The sequence below is a fragment of the Nelumbo lutea genome, chromosome 1 (genome assembly GCF_056320005.1).
Source record: "Nelumbo lutea isolate HS-2025 chromosome 1, American lotus-T2T, whole genome shotgun sequence".
NCBI lineage: Eukaryota > Viridiplantae > Streptophyta > Magnoliopsida > Proteales > Nelumbonaceae > Nelumbo > Nelumbo lutea.
This window is the reverse complement of record NC_142684.1, coordinates 107,141,422-107,161,151: the sequence shown is the minus strand read 5'-3', so window position 1 is coordinate 107,161,151 and position 19,730 is coordinate 107,141,422. Positions and strand designations below refer to the sequence as shown.

General features: G+C 44.4%; 1 pseudogene; it reads left to right on the top strand.

Annotated features, from left to right (window-relative positions):
- Nucleotides 1-3,728: 3,728 nt before the first annotated feature.
- LOC148876650 (pentatricopeptide repeat-containing protein At1g79540-like) lies at nucleotides 3,729-19,428 on the top strand (annotated as a pseudogene).
- The last annotated feature ends 302 nt before the right edge of the window (nucleotides 19,429-19,730 follow it).

Below are 19,730 nucleotides of genomic sequence, written 5' to 3'. Positions count from 1 at the left end.
CCTTAACTCTTTGCCTCCTTCCTTTAATCCGTTCATCATGAACTATAACATGAACAAGCTGAATGTCAGCTTACAAGAGCTCAGCAATATGTTGCAAAGAGCTGAAGAACTGATTAGAAAGGATGAGCCTGTAGCCATGCTTGTTGAAGCTGGCAAGACAGGCAAGAGAAAGTGGAAGGCAAAGAAGCCTCAAAAGAAAGCCACTAAGAGTAAGAAGCAGAAGAAAGACAATGCATCGGATGCCTGCCACTTCTGCAAGAAGACCGGCCACTGGAAAAGGAACTGTCCTGCCTACCTGGAATCTATGAAAGGTAACTTTGAAACTTGTGTTATAGAAACTAATTTGTTGGTAGCTTTTGCATCTTGGTGTATTGACTCTGGGGCTTCAACTCATGCTTGTAACTCACTGCAGGGGTTCAAGGTAAGCAGAAGGCTGAGTGAAGGAGAAGTCACACTCTACTTGGGGACTACTGCAACTGTTGCAGCCGCGGCCATAGGAACCGTGGAGTTAATTTTTAGAGAATGAACAATTGTACTGAAAGACTGTCTTTATGTGCAAAATTTAAGGAGAAATTTGATTTATGTCTCAAAACTGTGTGCAGATGGATATTCTATCTTCTTTAGTAATACGATTACTATTAAAAGAAACAACAGATTCATTGCATACGGGGAACTAGAGAACGGTCTCTATGTTCTACATCCTTCTCTAGAAACTAACATAAGCGAAACTACGTCGGCTGAAATCCCTAAGAAGAGAGCTCGTGATACAGTTAATCCCACGTGTCTGTGGCATTATCGACTTGGCCACATCGGTGTTGACCGAATCACAAGGTTGGTAAAGGATGGTCCTTTGGATTTTCTAACTGTAGAAGATCTTCCCACTTGTGAGCCTTGCCTACAAGGCAAGATGATGAAACAGCCATTTAACGGTAAGCCTGAAAGATGTACAGGCACACTTGACCTAATACATACTGATGTATGTGGTCCCCTGAGTGTTAGGACACGAAATCAACACGTGTATTTCATCACCTTCATAGATGATTTTTCACGATACGGTTACGTATACCTAATGAGACACAAGTCTGAATCCTTTGAAAAGTTCAAAGAGTTTAGACAAGAGGTCGAGAAACAGTTAGGGAGAGAAATTAAGGTCCTTCGATCAGATCGAGGTGGCGAGTATCTCTCTGATGAATTCAAGGACTACTTAAAGGACAATGGGATAGTATCACAATTAGCTCCTCCTGCTACACCACAACTTAACGGTGTTTCGGAGATGAGGAATAGGACCTTATTGGATATGGTCCGGTCACTTTTCATACACTCAGAGTTACCCACATCCTTTTGGGGTTATGCATTAGAGACTACGATTTATGTGCTGAATCGGGTTCCAACCAAATCGGTTCTAAATACTCCATATGAACTTTGGACCGGAAAGAAACCAAGTGTCAGACACTTGAAGATTTGGGGTTGTCCAGCACACGTTAAAAAATGAGTGCAGACAAGTTGGAATCCAAGACCAGCCGTTGCCTATTTGTAGGATACCCAAAAGGCTCTGTAGGTTACCTATTCTATGACCCAAGTGAGCAAAAAGTGTTCTGTAGTCGTAATGCGCAATTCTTGGAAACCGACTATATCCTGGACACCCATCGCCAGGAAGTTGTTCTTGATGATGAGAGCTCAGGAGCAGTGGGAGATGCCCCACAAGTTCCAGGTAGTGACCAACCTAGAAGATCCACTCGAGTATCCAGGCCACCAGTCCGTTATGGTTATGACCTGGATAGTTACCTGGTGGAAACCTTGACTAGTGAGGAGGATCCCATGACTTACACAAAAGCTATGTTGGACATAGATTCCCAGAAGTGGGTGGAGGCCATGAGAGCAGAGATTGACTCAATGGAGACCAATGGAGTCTGGACTCTAGTAGATCCGCCCTCCGGGGTAAAAGCAATCGGTTGCAAATGGATTTACAAGAGGAAGAAGGGCCCCGATGGTAAGGTTGAGACCTTCAAGGCTCGTCTGGTGGCGAAATGGTACACTCAGAAAGAGGGCATCGATTATGAGGAAACCTTTTCGCCTGTGGCCATGCTTAAATCCATTAGGATCCTGCTAGCTGTAGCAGCATACCATGACTATGAGATTTGGCAAATGGATGTCAAAATTGCATTCCTGAATGGAGATCTTACTGAAGATATCTATATGCAGCAGCCGCAAGGCTTCAGTGCTGCAGGTCAGGAAAACATGGTACGTAAACTTAATAGATCCATTTATGGATTTAAGTAAGCTTCTAGAAGTTGGAACAACCGTTTTGACTCTGCCGTCAAATCGTTTGACTTAGAGCAGAATCCGGATGAACCCTGTGTCTACAAGAAGTACAGTGGAGATAAGGTTACCTTCTTGGTTTTGTATGTAGATGACATTCTACTCATTGGGAATGATGTAGGTATGTTAACTACGGTGAAAGTATGGCTATCACAACAATTCTCCCTGAAAGATCTTGGAGAAGCCTCCTATATACTGGGTCTTCGACTCTATAGAGATAGATCGAAGCGGATAATAGGATTATCCCAATCTGCCTACATTGACAAAATAGTCAAAAGATACAGCATGGAAAACTCCAAGAAAGGAAATGTTCCTTTCAGGCACGGAGTCACTCTCTCCAAGAAGATGTCTCCCAAGACTTCTGAGGAGATTGATGGCATGAAAGACGTTCCCTATGCCTTTGCCGTAGGGAGCATCATGTATGCCATGCTGTGCACTCGTCCTGACATAGCTCAGGCAGTGAGTGTAGTAAGCAGATTTCAGGCCAACCCAGGGCAGGAGCATTGGACTGCTGTGAAAAACATACTTAAGTACCTTCGAAGGACAAAAGAGTTTTGTCTAGTATTCGATGGTAGCTCACTACAGATCCAAGGGTATACAGATTTCCAATCAGATCCAGTTGATAGAAAGTCTACATCTGGATATATTTTCACGATAGGATCGTGTGTTGTTTCTTGAGTGTCAGCAAACAGGGGTCCTAAGTTGCAAATTAATAGTCTACAACCCAAGCCGAGCGCATTGCCGTAAGTGAGGCTGCCTCATGAATGAAGGTGTTCATTCCTGAATTTGGAATTCAGCACATCACCCATTCCATTGTTGTATGACAACACTGGACCTACAGGAGGATGATAGTAAGATGTAGCATCAGCGGAGAATGTGGTAGACCCATTGACTAAGCCATTGACACAGAAAGTGTTTATGAAACACGTGGAAAGCATGGGACTCCGGCTAGTACCTAATTGCACCTAAGTGCAAGTGGGAGCTGTTAGACAGTTTTGTATGCCCTTAGCTTCAATCAGAATGATGTACTTTATGAGTTTATTGTAAATGAATAAAAGCGTATATTTGATTCATGTTCCCTTGGTATGTTTCTGTGTAATACCCTTAAACTGGACACTTATTGAGACTTGTGTTACTTTAGAATGTTCACAGCCAGTGGGTCGGTCTAGGGAGACCTATCCTGACAAGGCTGACACTGTGATGCCACCAAGTCGGTTGGGGTGGCTTGTCTCAGCTACCGGGGTGAGACCCTAGGCACATACAGTGTGGGATTAATTGAATCTTTGAACTGGACCAGATTTCCAGTATTTCCCTGGACCTTGGAGATTGATGGGCAAAACTGGAAAGTTACACCCGACCCCTAGACTCAATTATGATACTGCACTAAGTGTCGGATCGGGCTATCTTTGATGTACCAATCAGTCAGATCCTTAGCGGGGTCAAAACCTGGGTATGTTGGGACAATCTGAGAATTCATCTGAGTGGGTGATCATAGTGACAGGATCAGCCCCTTTGTCGGACAAAGGTAATGATCGGGGATGCACTCTCACTGTTGGAAACCAAGACTGCCGACAGTCGATTTCAACCGTTGAGATTTGTTTTGCAAAGTATATTTTATATGAGATATAAAAGTATATATATTATGGTTTCTAAAATGTTTGCAAAAAGGTTTTAATTCCCGGGATCCATATAAGTGGAGAGTGCAACACTGTTCCTTGTAGCCGAGGGAGAGGTCCTCTCTTGTCGGGCAGTGTATGATCATTAAGGGCTGAGAGGTTAAGTGTAAGACCATTGAGGATAATACCTGATGGGCTAATCTTGCATCTGCCCACAGTCCCTGGGTGTTACAAGGTGGCTTGGCCCAGGGACCACTTAGGGTAAGTGTTGGGCCCATAGAGCCCATTCGATGGGTTTCAGGGGGTGCACTGTCTTTAACAGTGTATTCGACCAAGCCTTGTAACAAAGGCTGGACCGAACCCATGTGGCTGATGTGTAGATCAATGCTTGGGTCCCACGCCATACAAGGAAGCCCAACTGGGCAGCAGTTATGAAGGTTAAGTGAGCACATAAGCTTAATGGGCCTAAAGCCCATTTTGAAGTGGGTTATTTATTTAGTTAATTAAATGGGCGAATTCTGAGATGGATTAGCAGATAGGATAGGGTCTTAATCCTATCCACTCAGAGAGTCTAGATCTGAATGTGATTCAAATCTAGAAACCTCCTAATGGGATTAGGAGAAAGCTAATCCAATCTGCAGATAAGATAAAGGTTTATCCTTATCACTAGAAGAGAAGGCTGATCCAAATATGATTTGGATAAGCAGCTCCTAATGGGATTAGGAGCTGATCTTTTAAGTTAACAAAAAGAAGGAGGGGGCGGCAGCCTTGGGCAGAGATACATCAGATCCTCTTTAGTGCTGAAATCAAGAAGAGAGAATTATGCATGCTGCGAATACTCTCTTGCCACCTCCCTGTTCTTGTCGCCCTGTTTGCCAGTTCGATCTCCAGTTGTGGGAGAAGTCAAGATTGGATCTTGACATCAGTTCTTTGAGAAAGGATTGAGAAGGAAGCTGTGCTCACGTACCATTCTACTAATTCTTGCGAAGGACAGAGTTCTTGGGGAAGAACACTGTTGATTCTACTCCATCCTGCACTGCGCCATCTTCAGTGGGAGTAGTATTTGGATCCTTCCTTGGGTGTGAACACCTTCGTTGGGAGATATATTACTTCTCCGTATCAGGTATAATTCTCTCATATTCCTTTTGGTTCAAATCTGGTTCAGTTTAAGGTTCAAGAATGATCCTTGAAAATATGATTTTCTAAATAGGGAATGTGATTCCCAATTGAAGGGAGAGAAAATTTTTTGAAATTCGCCCCTTATTCCGCAATCTTTGGGCATCCATGGGATGGATCTCTCATCCCTTCACTCGCCGCCTCTATCAGGGACCCCCTCGGGGATAGTGTCTGGACCGGCATCCTCTGCTCCATCTTCAGGAACTTCAGGGGTCATCTTTTGACTGACGCACGATGTTGTCAGTAATCTGCGAAGTAGTGATGGCGCTAGTGTCTAGCTCAGGGTAGAGGTGCCTAATCAGCCACCGACTGAGCTTGAAGCCCTTATTGTAGGCCTCCGTCATCACATCGTCGAATCTCGAAGTGTTGACGTAGTCAATGACGGCTTGGGTCTTGGCCTCCTCAAGAGCACCTTTGAAGATTGTTGTCTTCTCCCTTATGTCCTCTTGGAGGTACCCCACTTCATGCTCCAACTTCCCCTTGGCCTCCTTGAGGCCTTGCACCTCGAGCTTCAAGGCATCCCGCTCAGCCTTGAAGCTGCTCACCTCGAGCCCTAAGGACTCCTGACCGACCTTAAGGTCGTTCACCTCGGCCCTCAACTTGTCCTTGTCTCAGGCCAGCTCCCCCTTCTCTGCCATTAACATCTCGATGAAGCCCTTTTGAGCCGTGGTGTCGCCCTCTAGGTGGTGAACCTGACAACGAGCTGCCCTCAACTCAGTATGGGCTGCGCGGGATGACTTCTCAGCCTCCAGAGCCCACCTCAGGTGTCGATCTGATTGGAGGGTCAAGGCGCGAATGGCCGTGTTCACCTGCGAAAGGGAAACCAGTCAACAAAAAAAAGGATAAAGAGAAAAAGAAGAGAAACTCACCACCATAGTATGAGTGGCAGCTCGGGCGCCGAGCTGACCAGGAGTGAGTTCGGCTCACTCGCTGACCTCCCCCGGGTATGCAACAAGCGTACTCTTCTTCAGGCTGCACTTGGGGTTCAGGACAGATCGTCTCCCCTGACCCTCCGAGCTAGAAGCTGTCATCTCCACATCGTTAGTGGAGCTCTCGGAGGTCTCGACGGCAGCTTCAGCAGGATGAGCCCCGATAGTAGCGGCGTTAGCCTCAGTGACGCTTTCCCTGGCAAGTCGGGTAGGCTTAGCAACGGGCTCGGTGGGCTTAACGGTAGGTTCCGCCGTCACCTCGGGCCCCTTGGGCACAACCCTCTCTTCCAAGTCTACGACGGGCACGGTTGCCACCTCGGGCCCCGAGGCAAAGGTCTACGGAAGTCGAGGCTCGGCTCGAGCTGGCGGGGACCCAACGCATGCCTTCTTTGCCACACGTTTCTTCCTCTTCATCTGGTGGAAGAGTTTCTGGTTGTCTATCTTTTCTGCCTCCATGGGACCTGCGGTGAAATACGACATCAGTAACCCGAAGCAAATATTTGAGAGGAAAAGCCGAAGTGGAAAAGACCTACCCAGACTCAAGCCTACTCGGACGAGCTTCTCTTCAGAAGTGAAGTCTTTATAATGCAACCCGAGCTTAGCCAGTGACTGGAGCTCCTTCTTGGTCTTCCCGTCTAGGATGACACTAGGGTCTTGAACGGCTATCCTCCAATCGGTGGGGAAGGGCCAACCCGTGCTGCTCCAGACTACGAAGTAATCCCGCTTCCAAGCTGGGACTTTGCTCGGGAGCTTGTGCATGAGTTTAAAACCCGAGCGGGGGGACAGGTAGCAAGACCGCCTATGCCCGGGGAGAGCGCCCGAAGCGTTCTTCTTTATAGCCAAGATCGTACTAAGAACATCTAAATCTATGGAAAGGGAACAGTCAAAACAAAGAGAAATGGACCCCACCACATTCCGTATGGAGTTCGGGCGGAGTTGGTCCAGGGTAATGTTAAAGTGTACCAACACCTCAATGATTAAAGGGTGAAGTGGAAGTCTGAGCCCGGCTATCAGTTGCTCCCTGAAGATCACAATCTCGTTGGGACTGTGCTCCCATGGAAAGTTTCCGGTGGGAAGACTATATGAGTACTCGCTAGGGAGGCGGAACCTCTGTATGAGGTCCTGAAGCCTCTCCGAGGTCATTATGGAAGGCCCAAACTGATCTGGTTTCTGACCTCGGTGGGAGGTAGACGCCAGATGACCCGAAGCCACCCGTACTTCGGATGGCTAGGTAGCAGAGGGGACATCCCGAGCCGAGGTACCTACCTCGGGCTCGTCGATGAAACTGTCTACACTAGACGACATATCGGACTAACAGAAAGAAGCGAACTAGAAGGGAAAAGGAAGCTCGGGAGGACTCACCAACGAAACGCAACCGGACTGGAAGAACAGAACGAACTGGAGGACCCGAGCTAAGAAACCTCTGGCGCGAGCTCAAACGCTAACGATGAAAGCTTTGTGGTGAAGAAAATGGCCAAGGGACCCTCTATTTATAGCCACAACCACGGGTTCTTCGAGGCAAAAATGATTTAGCGCATTTTTGACGTCCCCAAAGTCCAAGTCGCGTGAAATCCGCGCGTAACCTGGACGCGACTCGAATCTCTTTTCAGTCAAGCCAGGCGCTAGACCGGTATAGCTGGATGGAATGTGCAACGACGTAGCACAAACACTGACGCCAAATCCACCCGGTGCGTCATGACCTCCCCGCGTTGGGTCACCGCCGCCAGCGCAGGGAGTGGGGGGCAATTGATGGAGGGTGATTTGGCCCGACCTCGTAGCTCAGGTACACGTAGGCATGACCTAGCTCAAACAGTGACTCAGCATGACAGCACAACGGACAAGAGCACAACTCAATGGGGAAGTCCCACCGAGTTGGGTACGGCAACTCGACAGGTAAACTACTCGCCGAAAGCCGCCTCGCCCACACCTCCTCCTCGGGGTCAAGGGACTTCGAGGGGTCCCGAGTTTGGGGCACCCTGACCCCTTTTGAGACTCGAGCTCCTCCCAATGGACCTCAGGCCACTCCCAAGCAAGAATGCACCGATTCTTCTTTGGACGCCCCGAGGCACAAAGACCTCGAGTCGGCTAGCTCGGCATAACCGGCTGCAGGCAGCCCATCACTTAAGGGACGGCCCAACTCAGGGCAATTCGCAGGAGAACAGCTCTGTATACCATAGGAGGGCTTCCTACCCGACCGCCGTACCAGACAAACCTGCGAATTGCAGGCATGTCCCCTTGCCGTGCCTGCCACCTTTAGAAAGACATCCCACACCTGACAGACACATACCCTGCACGACGGCCCCGCGCGTGCCACCTCAGCCCTGCCTATAACGGCTGTGGCAAACTAACAATGGCTGTTATACCTGCCCTGTCAAAAGTCAGAGGGCCGGGAGCAACGGAATTCAGCTATAAGGAACTTATCCTCAAGGAACAAGGTATCTGGAATCACTAGCACAACCTACACTCTTAACCTTCGTTCTCTCTTTGTTTCTTGTACACAATACTAACTTAAGCATCGGAGCATTCCCGCCGAAAAACCCCCCGGGAGTCCTTCCTCTTTCCTCTCGTTTCAGGTACATCTCAGGAGCCATGCGAGTGCCAGCTAGGAGTGGCTGGATTACGCTACATCAGGTATCCATTGAAACTGGTGATTTATTTGAATATAAGGAACTTGATGGACAATAAAGGTCGAATTCTCATTAACAATATAACCAACTTGGCAAATTCTATAATCTTTGGACAGACAACTTTCCAATAGATGGACCCAGAGGAGGTCATTGAATAGGGAATAATGTTATGATTTTAAGATATTTTGATATCCATAACTGGGCCCATAACTTGTGTTGGAGATCCTCATTTAATACCGAAGTGGAAGTTAATATTTTGGGGGAAGAAAAATGTTGAAGGATGGAGAGGATTGCAGCCATGGAGCCTCGGAGATAGGTTGCAGAGTCTGAATCATCTGTCCCCTATGGGACAGAAAATTTTCTGTCCCATCCAATGAAATACTACCATGACACCTGTTTGTTTGAAACTCAAATTTAACGGAGTCCAGACTTAAACCATAGTCCAGACTCCAAAAAGGATTAAATTTTATCAATCCGCTCAATTTTAATGAACTCCTCTTTTCTTCTTCCTCTTCATCGCCACTACAACAAACCCCGCCCCTCCGCTGTATCTCTTCTTCCTTCGGCCCTCCTTTCGCACAAGGTGACTGTTGAGAAGAGATCCTAATTAAAACAAGCTGATGGAATACTGGCGAAATGTTTCTTTGCTTCTAACACTCCTAGTCAGGATGCTTCACTATTGTTTTGCCCATATGGCTAAGGAGTTGGGTTTCTTTGAACTCTGTTTCTCTTTCTTTTTCCTTGTAATCCTCTTATTACCAAAAAACAAAAACAAAAAAAAAAAAACTCCTGTTAGGTAACTCTAACTAACATCCTTAATCTCCCTGGCAACATCCTTAATCTCCCCTGCCAGGACGTAAGCCTCGTAGACAACTTCAATGTAGGTATGGAAGTAAGGGCGTCAGGTGAGATAGGAGCTTGCCGGTATGCTGGTTGCGTTTCCGATCTCAACCATGGCTGTCTAGAAGAATTGCGAATAACAGAGAGGGAATGAGAAGAGAAGAGAAGCAGCAGCAGTTCCGATGGTGGTGGAGATTTGGGTTGTGTGGGGGGAGCGGTTCCGTGATATATAGGCGGCGATTGGTTGTAGTGGCGGTGAAAGGAAAAAGAAAGGAGTAGTTCACAGGTAGTCTGGACTCCGTTAAATTTGAGTTTCAAACAAATAGGTGTCGTGGCAGTATTTCATTGGATGGGACAGAAAATATGGACATAGGATCCGAACTCGGCAACATCGAGAGCCATTATGACATGGACAATGTGATCGGAGCACATAATCATGTTGTTGTCGTTCGAGATGGAAGGTCGGTTGTTGTGGTGGTTGGTGGTATAGTCACAATATTCTGAGACGATAGGACCTGGGAGGGGGGAGTTCGAACAAGAGAGGAAAGTGTGGTTGTGTTTTATTTTTTTTTGTCTTTTTGTTTCTGGTTCAATTAGTTAGACCATTTTTAATTGAACAACTCCATTAAATCTCTGTTAACTAAAAAATAAATGATGTGCTCGATTTTGATTTGTAGGTTCTTGCTTCCCGTAAACCCACGGGTGATGCAAACTCCATTTTGGGACAAACACACACATAGTGATGAGAACAAATCCTGTGAACCCATAGGTTCATGATGAGTGCATGTCATCTATTCAAGTCAAGCCATTTCCATTAACATTATCTTTCTATTAAGTGGGTGTATACGATTCACCCGGTCATCGAACAAAAATAATCCAAAACTTTCATTCTGAACCATTCAAGCTCCCCTTCTTTCCATTCTTTTCAACCGAACCCTAGTCCTAGAGCAGGAGACCATCAGCTATTTCTGAGCACAACTGAACTCTGATGGTGGTAAGAAATAAGTATCTTCCTTGCTTACCGCTCTTGCAAGGGGGAGATATATCAGAGGAGCTGACGAGATGGTGAGTTTGCACGAGCAAGGGACGCTCTGGCCACTCTTTCAAGGAGTCCCACTCAGCCACTCTAGTGGCCCATGTGACAGCTGCATAGGGATACAGTTTGTGTTGTGCTTCAACTGTAATGGCAATTGCAAAGTCAGTCCTGATGATGGATGGCCTAACCGTTGCCAAGAATGCAATGAGAATGGATTGACCATGTGCCCAATGTATTGGTTTTCTTATTATTTTGATTTGAGGGTGCTTTGAGTTGAGAAACTAATTAACTGAAACCACCAATATTCTGCATATAAATTTGTGTATGATGGGATCACCATTAATTTGATGGTGTAAATTCAACTTTCAATAGAATAAAATTAATCCCTCTCTGTGCACAGTTTTCAGGAAGTTGATGAAGAAAGAGCATTCTTTATTTCTTTTTAATGGATTATCAGTTTGTTACTTCCCCATGCATAGAAAGACACTTGCAAGCAGAACCTTTGCAATTTGAAGATTCAAATAGATGCTTACTACCGTTAGAGTTCAGTTGTGCTCAGAAATTTCCAATGGTCTTCATTAGGGTTCAGTTGAAAAAAAGGGAAAATTCTTTATCAGTACACTATACTTTGGATCGAGTGACAATTTGATCCCCAAACTATAAAATGCAATAATCCAATACCCGAACTGTCGAAATGCAACAATTTAGTATCTGTCGTTGATGGATCATCAGTTATGTATATCATGTGACCTCACATGCAATTTAAGACTTTAAAAATACCAAAATTACCCTTGAAAATAAAACACAATAGTGTTCATCATCTTCTTCCTCAAGAAGATGAAACAGAGCCTAAGCTTTTGTACTTAGTTGAGGGAGGGGGAGAAAATGTGAGGGAGAGAGATTAAAGTCATAAACAGTGGCGAGTAGAAGAAATATTGAGGTTGAAAATAAAATTGCTATTATGTATGCATCATTTAGATCGCAAAGCTGCAGCGTAATTCTTAGCTGAGGGAGCCACCGATAGCAGCAGCAACAGCAACAATGGCGATGGCAGCAAGGTTCAAAGTATCAATACGATATGAGTTTTCGACAGTATTGTATCGACACTTAGAAATGGCCAAAACTCTTTTTTTTTTTTTTAGTTTTTTTTCAAAGTTTGGTTTTTTGGAAAGCTTATAACCTGTTTTTTATTATTAAAAAATTTGGGGTCCGAAACACCCGAAAACAGGTGTTTCGGACCGTATCATTTTCAAAAGATACAATACGATACACCCGATAAGGGGCGTATCGTATTAATACTTTGAACCATGGATGGCAGCTTGAAATCTTAACAGTAGCTCTAATAGTGTTCCCTTGGTAAAGTCCATCTCCTCCGTCCTTCATTCTATCAATCTTCAAAACCCAAACTCCTCAAATCTCGCTTCTTCTCCTCTCGACCAATTCACACCATACTTGAATCCCAATTTGGTGACCCAAGTTGTCAAATCCCAAACCAATCCTCACAACGCTCTCTTCTTCTTCCGCTGGGCCTCAAATTCTGACCCTAACCCTAACAACTACTACCACACTCAGTGCTGCTACTCCGCCATGGTTGACCTTCTAATCTCCCATATTCTATAGCTTTAGCTCTTCTTGAATCATCAAATAAACTCTCTGATTCCATGCTTGCCAAGTTCATCAAGGCTTATGGAGACCATGGCAACACCAGAGGTGTGACCCACTGGCTTCACCGCACCAAGATGATTGAATCAGGTCGGTGCTTGTACTCGTACAATGCCATTTTAGGGATCATGGTGAGAGCGAATCACAGAGATATAGCTAGAGCTTTCTTCGATCAGATTCTGAAGGAGGACATAGTGAAACCTGATGTCTTGACTTGCACGACGATAATTTGGGGCTTTTGCAAGTTGGGTATGATTGGCAATGCAAAAAAAAAGTGTTTGATGGAATGCTCTCTAAGCCCAATTTGATTGCGTGCAATACCATTATCTCTAGATTCTATAAGAAAAGGGCTCCTGGAGAATGCACAAGAGATTTTTTATCTTAAGATAGTGATGGAGGCCCATCACAAGGCCCATCTCACCCCTAGGGGCGGCAGCTCCTAGGATAAGGTCAATCCAAGATTCATGCATCTAGGGAGATCAGACGGTAGAGATCAAACCAAGGAGAGTTCGATCCTATCAGATTAGATATTTGGATCTATCCTAGTTGTTGTTTCCTAGTTCTTTTCAATTTCCAAATGTATTATAAATACTGCTATTTTCCCAAAATTAGGAATCAATTCATAGTTCATATTTTTCAGATTTTCTTGAGTTCTCTTTTTTTAGCTTTCATCACCTTTTCTCTCTCCTAGAGAAATCGGTGTTATTCGCTAGGTGATTGCATAGCCAGCTCCGGTTTCCATTGCTTCTACGCCGCATCAGGTGGTATCAGAGCAGGGAATTTGCCCAGTCATGTCCAACCCAGACGGTAGCAGTCGCAACCCACCCCGTGATGGAGATCAGGGGTTCCCAGCTGTTTAGAGAGCAATTGAAGAACAACGCACAGCCACACATAACATCGAGCGACAGTTGGCAGAGGTGACTGAGCAACTGCAAACCTTGTTACGGGAAGTTGTCCCACGGAATCGGGAACATTCACAGCAAATCAAGGGAGACGACCACGACAGACCACCCATCCATACTGCGCTACGACGACCAGTCCTAGACGACGACAGTGACGATGATCTGGAATTTGGTGGTGCTCCAGTTCTTCCTAGCAATGACAGAAACGGTAGAAACTAGCACAATCAAGGTAATTTCAATCCCCGTAGGAATAATGATGAATTTAAACTCAAGGTAGATATTCCTACTTTTAGCGGAGATCTTGGTATAGAGGGACTCCTGGATTGGATCACAGAAGTCGATAGGTTCTTTGATTATATGGAGATACCAGAGGAACGAAGGGTAAAACTGGTAGCTTTCCGATTAAAGGGAGGCGCATCTGTTTGGTGGGAACGGATGAGAGAGACCCGAATGAGAGAAGGAAGGGGTCATGTTCGAACCTGGAGGCGCATGAAACAGCTTATAAGAGGTAGATTTTTACCCCCAGATTATGAACAGTACATGTTTGAATCTTACCAACGGTGTGCGCAGGGTTCTCATAGTGTTAATGAATATACATCTGAATTTTTGTGATTAGCTGAGAGAAATCAATTATCTGAAAGTGATAACCAGCAGGCAGCTCATTATCTAAGCGGTTTGAGACCATCCATCAGAGATAAAATTGGTGTACAGATGGTTCTCAGTGTGCAAGAAGCAAGGAACCTAGCCTTGAAAGCAGAATTAATGTTCCAAGACAAGGCACGCGGTGATAATTACCGCCGATACAGCGGAAGTGACAACAGACCGGCAATTATCGACAGAAACAAATCAATCCCGGCAGTACAACCTTCTCACCCGGCAAGCACAAGTAATGCCGGTAAGGCTACTACAGGAGGACATATGCGAGGTAATCCTTCCAACCCTCCTAAACCCAGTAACCCTTATGCAAGGCCTGCTCCTATTAAATGTTTTAAATGTAATGAGATGGGACATAGATCCAGTGACTGCCCCAGGAGGAAGGCAGTTAATATGGTAGAAAAGGGAGGAGGAAGAAGATATTGAGGAGGAAGTATACTGTGGACCTGATGGGGAGGATGAAGAGGGCCCATATGAACATGAGGAGTATACCTGTGTTGTCAAAAAATTAATGCTGTCCCAGAAAAATACAGATGCTTCTCAGAGGCACAGGTTGTTTCGTACCAGGTGTACTGTCAAGGGAAAATTATTTAACTTAATCATTAATAGTGGCAGTCAAGAAAATATTATTTGCAGGGATATGGTACAAAAGTTACAACTACCTCTTGAAAGACATCCAAACCCATACACAATTGGATGGATCAAGGAAGAAGGCGGTGTACGGGTAGAGGAGCGCTACAAGGTACCATTCTCTATTGGTAAGTACCATGATGAAGTTTATTGTGATATTGTTGATATGGATGCTTGCCATATTTTGTTAGAGAGGCATTGGCAATTTGATACAAACGCAATGCACATGGATAGGAAGAATACCTACCAACTGGAAAAAGAGGGTACATGTTATATTGTTACCCATAGTTGAAAAAAAGATTACAAATGCTCCAAAGACACATGAGAAGAATTTCCTTACCATTACCCATCATCATGTTGAATTTATTAAAGAATGTAAGGATACTCATGAAATACATTTGTTAGTAGTAAAAGGAGAAGATGTTGATGATGAAAACAAAATTCCAGCTGAAATACAGGGACTACTGGATGAATTTAATGATGTAGTTCCAGAGGAGTTACCAAATGAACTCCCTCCCATGAGAGATATACAGTACCATATTGATTTTGTTCCAAGTGCTAGTCTACCTAACCTCCCACATTGCAGGATGAGTCTTAAGGAGAATGAAATCTTACGAGAAAAGGTAGAAGAATTATTGAAAAAATGATACATTCAAATCAGCATGAGTCCTTGTGCAGTACCTGCCTTACTTACACCTAAGAAGGATGGCAGTTGGAGAATGTGTGTCGACAGCAGGGCCATTAACAAGATTACTATTGCGTACAAATTTCCCATTCCTAGGCTAGACGACATGTTGGACCAACTAAGCAGATCTGTAGTTTTCTCAAAAATAGATCTCAGGAGTGGATATCATCAAACTAGGATTCGTCCCGGAGATGAATGGAAGATAGCCTTCAAGACTAGAGATGGCATGTTCGAGTGGTTAGTCATGCCCTTTGGACTAACCAACACACCCAGCACTTTCATGAGGTTGATGAACCATGTATTGCGCCCCTTCATTGGTAAATTTCTGGTAGTCTATTTTGATGATATTTTGATATACAGCAAATCTATCACTGAGCATGTGGGACATATTAGGGAGGTCCTGCAAACATTGAGGGAAAATAAATTATATGCTAATTTGAAGAAAAATGCATCTTCATGAATGATAATTTATTATTCCTAAGATTTATTATAAGCAATGATGGAGTGAAAGTAGGTGAGGAAAAAGTGAAAGCCATTAGGGAGTGGCCGACCCCATCCACTGTCACAGATGTCAGGCGATTTCATGGGTTGGCAACCTTCTATAGGCGCTTTATTAAGAATTTTAATAGTATCATGACTCCCATTACTGAATGCTTGAAAAAGAGTAAATTTCAATGGGGAGAAGAACAAGACAAAGTTTTGCTCTCATAAAAGAAAAATTATGTACTGCTCCTGTTCTTGCCTTGCCAGACTTTAATAAATTATTTGAAGTTGAATGTGATGCCAGTGGAGTTGGCATAGGGGCTGTATTGTCCCAAGAGAAAAGACCCATTGCTTTCTTCAATGAAAAACTATGTGAAGCCAGGAGAAAGTGGTTTACTTATGATAAGGAGTTCTATGTTGTGGTCAGAGCCTTGAAGACATGGGAACACTATTTAATTGCAAAAGAATTTGTTCTCTATACTAACCACCAGGCCATAAAATATCTTAGTGGGCAAAAACAATTAATAAGTGATTTACATGTCAGATGGTCTGCTTTCCTAGACAAGTTCCCATATAAAATTGTGTATAAGACAGGACAGCAAAATAAAGTGGCTGATGCACTTAGTAGACGTGTAGCTCTCATCAAGACCCTCAGTGTTGAGATCGTGGGTTTTGAGTACCTAAAAGATTTATATGCCTAGGATGAAGACTTCCAACAGGTATGGGAGAAATGTGTGAACAAGCAGCCAACAGAAGACTTCCTTATTTATGATGGGTTCCTTATGAAAGGGGAACAACTGTGTATTCCTTGCACTTCCCTCCACGAAAAGATCATCAAGGATTTGCATGGGGGTGGATTAGCAAGACACTTGGGAAGGGACAAAACAGTAGAAGCAGTTAAAGGGCGATATTACTGGCCGAAATTAAGAAGGGATGTGTGTACCATTGTAACCAGGTGTTATGTTTGTCAGACAGCTAAGGGACAAACCCAGAACACAGGTCTCTACATGCCCCTACCCGTTCCTACTACTATATGGGAAGACTTGTCCATGGATTTTGTGCTAGGCTTGCCAAAGACCCAAAGGAACATGGACTTCGTCTTCGTGGTGGTTGGCAGATTCTCAAAAATGGCTCACTTCCTCCCATGCAAGAAAACAACAGATGCATCCGCAATAGCCAAATTGTTTTTCAGGGAGATTTTCCGCTTGCATGGGGTACCCAAGACCATCACATCAGATCGTGACACACGGTTCCTCAGTCGCTTTTGGATGACCCTGTGGAGGTTGTTTGATTCATCACTTAATTTTAGCAGTACAGCCCATCCACAGACAGATGGACAGACAGAAGTGGTAAACTGGACCTTAGGGAATTTAATTCGCAGCATATGTTGGGAGAGGCCAAAACAGTGGGACTTCGCCATAGCCCAGGCTAAGTTCGCCTATAACAATGTAGTGCACAGTTCTATATGCAGATCACCATTTTCCATCGTGTAGATGAAGGTCCCTAACCACGCACTGGATTTAGTGAAGCTACCCAAAGTACCCAGCGCCGGTATCTTAGCAGAGTAGATGGCTGAACAGATCCAGTCCATCCAAGAGGTTGTGAAGCAGAAGCTAGAGCAATCCAACGCCAAATACAAGATGGCCACAGACAAGCACCGCTGGTCTCAAGTGTTTGATGTAGGTGATGAGGTTACGGTCTTCTTGAGGAAGGAAAGAATTCCCGTAGGTACTTACAACAAGTTGAAGCCTCGGAAGTATGGTCCATACAAGATCGTGAAGAAGATCAATGATAATGCCTATGTAGTGGACCTACCAGATCATATGGGTATATCTAAGACCTTCAACGTTGCTGACCTTCACCGGTATTTGCCAAAGAACACACTTGCCTATCCTAATCACGACTCGAGGTCGAGTTCTCTCCAAGTGGGGGAGAATGATGGAGGCCCATCACAAGGCCCATCTCACCCCTAGGGGCGGCAGCTCCTAGGATAAGGTCAATTCAAGATACGGTTAAGTCCAAGAAATCAAGATAAGCAATAACTGATCCAAGATTAGTAGGATAAAGCAAGACTCTTCCAAAGATTAGCAAGATAAGCAAGACTCTTCCAAGATTATCAAGAAAGACTCCAAGAAGCATCAAGATTAGCAAGACAATCAAAGATTCATGCATCTAGGGAGATCGGACGGTGGAGATCAAACCAAGGAGAGTTCGATCCTATCAGATTAGATATTTGGATCTATCCTAATTGTTGTTTCCTAGTTCTTTTCAATTTCCAAATGTATTATAAATACTGCTATTTTCCCAAAATTAGGATTCAATTCATACTTCATATTTTTCAGATTTTCTTGAGTATTCTTCTTTTAGCTTTCACCACCTTTTCTCTCTCCTAGAGAAATCGGTGTTATTCGCTAGGTGCTAGCGAACGCCCGGTGCTTGCATAGCCAGCTTCGGTTTCCATTGCTTCCACGCTGCGTCAGATAGCTAGTGATGAGAGGCATTTTGGTCAATCCACACACTTGTAGACACATGGACGTTGTCAGCAACACAATGTCCAACTTAGCAAGGCAGCTCGCCAGTTCGGCATGTGGCAATCTATGACAAGCAGCCGAGCTGAGGCGAGCTCAGCCCACTAACAACAACAACTTACCTAGGGAGATCGGACGGTGGAGATCAAACCAAGGAGAGTTCGATCCTATCAGATTAGATATTTGGATCTATCCCAGTTGTTGTTTCCTAGTTCTTTTCAATTTCCAAATGTATTATAAATACTGCTATTTTCCCAAAATTAGGATTCAATTCATACTTCATATTTTTCAGATTTTCTTGAGTATTCTTCTTTTAGCTTTCGCCACCTTTTCTCTCTCCTAGAGAAATCGGTGTTATTCGCTAGGTGCTAGCGAACGCCCGATGCTTGCATAGCCAGTTCCGGTTTCCATTGCTTCCACGCTGCGTCAGATAGCTAGTGATGAGAGGAATTTTGGTCAATCCACACACTTGTAGACACATGGACGCTGTCAGCAACACAATGTCCAACTTAGCAAGGCAGCTCGCCAGTTCGGCATGTGGCAATCTATGACAAGCAGCCGAGCTGAGGCGAGCTCAGCCCACTGACAACAACAACTTACCTAGAAACCATCCTGCGCACCGTGCCCGCTCAAACATTGTTACCGCAACTACAGGAACAACTCGTTGAACCATGCGCTACAAGACTCATGGGCAACCTATAACCGCCGCACGAATCTAGCAACTAATAGTCCAGCATCTCCCCAAACTGCAAAAATAGTTCCGCATAAGACTCGGAGACGTTGCCTAATGGCACTTAAACATCAGATAGCTATAAAAAGAACCCAGGATCACTCTAAAAGGTATGTGCACTGAAGCTTTTGAACTCTCTCAAAGATTCTGACTAAATCTCCTTACTGACTTAAGCATCGGAATATTCTCCTAGGTAAAACCTACCCAGCCACTTTGACCCTTGTTTCTCCACAGCATCTCTTAGCTTGGACGTACAGTTCACAACTCGGCAATACAACTCAACATCGCTAGGTTGGAACCCGGATTGAGCCACATCACTGAGACACGAGGGAATGAGCGGATTTGTGCCTCATCAATTGGCAAGGATTGTATTCTTGACGCAGTTACATTCACGACTTTGATCGACGAATACTATAAAAGGGGTGAGTTGAGTGAGGCATAACAATGCATGGATGAGATGGTGAGATAGAACTACAAGCCAAATGTCATCACCTACTGTGCAAACACCTTACCAGGTTTCAAGTTACTTAAACATCTTCTTTTTAGCTTTTAGCGTTAAACTCTTTTCTCTTTTCACTTCTCTGTCATTTCATAATCTCTCAGGTTCATAGACCACTTGGGAGTCTCATCCTCCAAAAACCCGAAAAAGCTATCTTTCCTCATTTCTTTATTATTGAAGAAACGTGTTCTTTAGCTGTAACACATAGAAAAGATCCAGAAAGAGGAGCTTTTCCGTTTAGCAGTGTGTTTCCTCTATCCAAATCCATATTAAAATCCAAAAATTTGTATTTGGCAATTGGTTCTAATTTTAGCGGATGGTTGATAAAGAAAATTAAATGACATTTGAAGGGCATTTGTATCTTTTTGCATGCCACTTAACGGCTGATTAACGATAGGTACTAGATTGTTGCAT